The sequence below is a fragment of the Schistocerca nitens genome, chromosome 3 (genome assembly GCF_023898315.1).
Source record: "Schistocerca nitens isolate TAMUIC-IGC-003100 chromosome 3, iqSchNite1.1, whole genome shotgun sequence".
NCBI classification, from domain to species: domain Eukaryota; kingdom Metazoa; phylum Arthropoda; class Insecta; order Orthoptera; family Acrididae; genus Schistocerca; species Schistocerca nitens.
In genome coordinates, this window is record NC_064616.1 from 135,319,705 (window position 1) to 135,325,721 (window position 6,017).

The following is a 6,017-nucleotide window of genomic DNA, read 5'->3' on the forward strand; positions in this document are numbered from 1 at the left end:
TGGAGTGTGATGTGTTTACATGAATGGGCTGTGTCCTCTGGTCGTACTGAACCGATCATTGACTAGAATTGGTTATAACAATGCGCAAATTGTGCGTCAGCTTTGATGCTACTCACGTTTTGTTGTTTGTTTACTTATTTATTCTGCAAACTAGATTCAGCGATAAATATCACCATCAGCAGTGGATTCTTTAAATCTGAAACATGCAAAAAGTAGCATAATTATACAATCACTGTTGTACATTATTAGATTTTTACTGTTTGTTTTTTGAATATAGTTTTCTGTGGGTACTTTCATACTACCTTATTTATTGTACGTTGTAGCAAGTTTTTAAGAAACGTTCTCACCGTTAGTGGCATGTTTTCTGTGTTTTTTCTGTTGCCGTTTTCGTCGGCATACGTCATGTCACCTGCAGCTGTGAGAGCGGTTGTTAGTAAACAAATACAGTGTGACTGCAGAGGACATCCAACGATTTGTTGAGTCCATGTTACATCGAATTGTTACACTACGTCGAGCCGAAGGAGGTCCGACACGATATTAGTACGTATCCCGTGACTTCTGTTAATTAAATGACCATTGCGAACCACATCACAAGATTCTCACCAAAGAGTTTCCGCTATCGAAAGAAGTATGGTAAATTAGCCTTCAAAAATAAAGAAAAACGCCAAATTTCTTTCGCAGCTTTAAACTGTACGGAACCTAAAGAAAGATTCAAGAAAACACATCCAGAAATTGCAACAGAAAGTTCATCACCATTGACAAAGAAGAACTTCATATGCAAGAAGAAGATTACTTTATTAAACAACCTCTGTGTAACATACCTCGCATTTGCGGACGACCTGGCGATACAGAGAACGAAGAGGCTGCCATCAAAGAGCTAGACATACATAAAGAATGAGTAGAAAAAGCGGGGTTAAAAATGTCATTCGAGTAGACTGAATTCTTATGTTCGAAGACAGAAACTTTGAGCCTCAAAACAAAATAAGGTCCAGTACTATAAGTATAATGGCCGTGCGGTTAAAGGCGCTGCAGTCTGGAACCGCAAGACCGCTACGGTCGCAGGTTCGAATCCTGCCTCGGGCATGGATGTTTGTGATGTCCTTAGGTTAGTTAGGTTTAACTAGTTCTAAGTTCTAGGGGACTAATAACCTCAGCAGTTGAGTCCCATAGTGCTCAGAGCCATTTGAACCATTTTTTATAAGTATAAATACTTCAGGAAATTCGTCGAAATGGTAGCCCTTGAAAACATTTCACAGCAAAATCGCCTCCAAAACATAAAATAAAGCATTAGAGTTAGTCCAAAACAACAAAAACAAAAAATTTGGCACTACTATGTATATATACACTACTGGCCATTAAAATTGCTACACCACGAAGACGAAGTGCTGCAGACGCGAAATTTAACCGACAGGAAGAAGATGCTGTGATATGCCAATGATTAGCTTTTCAGAGCATTCACACAAGGTTGAAGCCGGTGGCGACACCCACAACGTGCTGACACGAGGAAAGTTTCCAACCGATTTCTCATACACAAACAGCAGTTGACCGGCGTTGCCTGGTGAAACGTTGTTGTGATGCCTCGTGTAAGGAGGAGAAATGCGTACCATCACGTTTCCGACTTTGATAAAGGTCGGATTATAGCATATCGCGATTGCCATTACGTATCGCGACATTGCTGCTCGCGTTGGTCGAGATCCAATGACCGTTAGCAGAATTTGGAATCGGTGGGTTCAGGAGGTTAATACGGAATGCCGTGCTGGATCCCAACGGCCTCATATAACTAGCAGTCGAGATGACAGGCATCTAATCCGCATGGATGTAAAGGGTCGTGCAGCCACGTCTCGATCCCTCAGTGAACAGATGGTGACGTTTGCAATACAACAACCATCTGCACGAACAGTTCGACGACGTTTGCAGCAGCACGGACTATCAGCTCGGAGACCATGGCTGCGGTTAGCCTTGACGCTGCATCACAGACAGGAGCGCCTGCGATGGTGTACTCAACGACGAACCTGGGTGCACAAATGGCAAAACGTCAGTTTTTCGGATTAATCCAGGTTCTGTTTAGAGCATCATGATGGTCGCATCCGTGTTTGGCGACATCGCGGTGAATGCACATTGGAAGCGTGTATTCGTCATCGCCATACTGGCGTATCACCCGGCGTGATGGTATGGGCTGCCATTGGTTACACGTCTCGGTTACCTCTTGTTCGCATTGACGGCACTTTGAACGTGGAAGTTACATTTCAGATGTGTTACGACTCTTGGCTCCACCCTTCATTCGATCCCTGCGAAACCCTACATTTCAGCACGATAATGCACGACAACATGTTGCAGGTCCTGTACGGGCCTTTCTGGATACAGAAAATGTTCGACTGCTGCCCTGCCCAGCACATTCTGTTTGACTCAATGCCCAGGCGTATCAAGGCCGTTATTACGGCCAGAGGTGGTTGTTCTGGGTACTGATTTCTCAGGATCTATGCACCCAAACTGCGTAAAATGTAATCACATGTCATTTCTGGGATAATGTATTTGTCAAATGAATACCCGTTTATCATCTGTATTTCTTCTTGGTGTAGCAATTTTAATGACCAGTGGTGTACATGTATACATCATATAACATTGGACGGACGGAGGCGACAGGTTGTTAGCAAAAATCTTGAATAGTCCTTGACTGATTTACTTCTTAATTTTTACACAATACTTGATAAATGTTTGGACTGAACAAAGCAATATATTTTGTAAACAACAATGTGCGGGTTTTTCGTTAATCCTAAATGCGAGGAAGGTAACGCTTTGCATTGAAAAAGTGCGTTTTCGGTTTCTTTCTCGCAGAACAATTAATCTATTGCTCAAACTGAATAAAAAGTCCCGGGTTTCCAGCCGCGTCAGGTGATTTATCGCTTGACGCGGCTGGAAACTCGAGAACTCTTTAATCAGTGTTATTGCCGCGAGACTCTAGTATAGGCATGCGTATTCAAATACAGAGATATGCAAACAGACAGATAGGTCCCTGCGGTCGGCAACGCCTATATAAGACAACAAGTGTCAGGCGCAGTTGTTGTATCGGCTACTGCTGCTACAACCGCAGGTTATCAAGATTTAAGTGAGTTTGAACGTGGTGTTACAGACGGTGCATGAGCAACGGGACACAGCATCTCCTGGGTAGCAGTTAAATAGGGATTTTCCCGTGCGGCCATTTCACGAGCGTACGTCTACGGGTTTGGAGAATCCTCATGAATCGATAATCCCTGCATGTCAGCAGGAGACTGTTCAAGTTGGTGGAGGCTCTGTAGCAGTGTGGGGCGTGTGTAGTTAGACTGGTATGGAAACCCTGATACGTCTAGATACGACTCTGACATGTGACACGTACGTGAGAATCCTGTCTGATCACCTGCATCCATTCATGACCATTGTGCATTCCGACGTAGTTGAGCAATTCCAGCAGGACAATGCGACACCCCACACGTCCGTAATTGCTACAGTGTGGCTCCAGGAACACTCCACTGTGTTCAAACACTTGCTATCCACCAAACTCCCGAGACATGAACATTATTGAGCATACCTGGGACGCCTTTCAACGTCCTATTCAGTAGATATCTCTACACGATCGAACTCGTACGGACTTATGGACAGCCGTGCAGGATTCGTGGCGTCAATTCCCTCCAGCACTACTTCAGACGTTAGTCGAGTCCATGCCACGTCGAGTTGCGGCACTTCTGCGTTCTCGCGGGAGCCAGACACACGATATTAGGAAGGTGTACAAGTTTTTTTGGCTTTTTATAAGGTGGCTATAATTTCGCACCTTACAAGCACTCAGTTATATACTTTTCCGTGATTTACAACGGAATTGGATATCATTTGATAGGCTGTACATCGTATATATGAATATTTAAATAAGACTGACGTTGTCCTGTACGCCTTGTAAATAGCTGTTAACGCTTATTGCGTGAAAGGTGATGGAGTGTCTTTATTATCAAAATAGCGTAATGAATGATTGCCTATACTAATAGAGGTTGGGACGCCAGTGGGAATGAAACAGCAGATGCAACTCAAGCCATTGGTGGAAAAGCCCTCACAGGTGTATTGGTCCTGCTTGACACAGGAAGTAGCGAAGACGGACGGTCAGGGCACCTGAGCGCTGAAGCATATTACAGGGGCGGCCGGTGATATTATAGACGGGCCGGAAGGATTGCCGGATAATACCTCGGAAGCTCTGAAAATCTTTAACGCAGCAGAGAGGAACGAGGAATCGTTACATCGGAATTAATGCAGGCTGGGTTATTTCTGAGGATTTTTACTCTTAGAAGCGTAACATTGTATGTATTCCTAATTAACGACGGTAGGTATTTCCTCGCAAACTTTTCACCCTGGGCGACTTAAGACGAAAATATGGTTGGTCGGTGTTTGTAAGAATCTGTAGAGAGGGAGATAATCCGTGGCTTCCAGAATATGATTCCCCTTCTGCAGTTACGAGGCCGGCTGTGGCCGAGTGGTTCTAGGCCCTTCAGTCCGGAACTGCGCTGTTGGTACGGTCGCAGGTTCGAATCCTGCCTTGGGAATGGATGTGTGTGATGTCCTTAGGTTACTTAGGTTTACGTAGTTCTAAGTTCTAGGGGACTGATGACCTCAGATGTTAAGTCCCATAGTGCTTGGAGCCATTTGAGCCATTTGCAGTTTCGTGGAAGGGGAGCTGAGCTTTGCTGGGGAGCCAGCGGTGGAGAGGATGTGGTCTTCCATTTTGAGTGCCCGTGTTTGACGGTCGCTCAGTATCAGCTTTCTTGGTACAGATGGAATTCCTGTATTTGCTCTCAGGAGATTTTATAGTTAGAACGGTTAGGCACTCTACTGTTGCGGATTTATACGATTCTTGACTTCGCCTCTGGGTAGGGAGTCGTCGTTGAATACGCAGGGTTCAGTGATTGAGAGCACTTCTTCTGCCTATACTCACATAGAGACGTTACCTGAATTCCGTCCTTGTGGCTGGAAGTTCGCTTTTCTTGTCTGTGGAACACAGAGAGGAGAAGACAGTATTAGATTATACTAGTCAGAGGACCACCTTCTGCCGTTCTAGTATATTAAAGAGTTTTTATTTTGTGGCAGGAGTTCTTCCATCGTCGCAGACGTTTACGAGAACCATCACTCCCCCGCACCGGACGCAGTACATACAGTGATGTTGCTAACTGCTCCGGCTTATTAGGGCTGTAAAGCTTAACAGCTGTGACCACGTAAGCTTTATTTCCACTGAGGTTGAACGTCACTGTAGATCATCTTTGAAAATATTGACTTCTAGTGTTTGGTACGTAGATGATGTCGTCACCTCGCGTTATTTTTATTAGATCGCGTAGCTATATAAAGGGGCAGATTTGGGATGTTGATCAATATTAATAATTAGGAAATTCATTTGTGTCTCTTTATGTCCATTGGACATTGATATATAAACATTTGTAATATATAAAGGGGTTTTAATCTACACTAAAGATATAAGCAGAAACAGCATTTATCACTTTACAGTTACTAGTTCATTTAGTCATTCAATTACGTTTGTGTTGTAATTTATATGTTAAAGAGCAAGAAGGAGGAGATAATATCACCATTAGGAGATTCTAACATCTGCTTTAGGGGGTTGTCTGAGAGGGCCAAATGTTCGTTTTCGTTTTCAGTATTTTCCGTTCGCACATTCATTTTTACACCCACCTGGAGTAGCTTCTGGGATGTGGCTTACCCTATTTAGAGTCTTCTGATGGTAGTCATAATTTCGTTTTAAACCTCTGAAATATTCCAAACAATTTTTTTTTTCATTTGTACTGTTTACGTGTTACTGATAGTGATCGCCAGCTTGCGTGTATAGTTTGCAGTGGTAAAGTCACGTGATAACATTAAAAATAATATTCGTGTATTTTATTGTGTTTATTGTCAGAGGCATTCCGCTCCAGCCCACTTGCTGCAATTTACTGATATTTATGTGATGTCATTTTTCGTTTTATTTTGTTTATATTGTAACGACACTGTTCGTT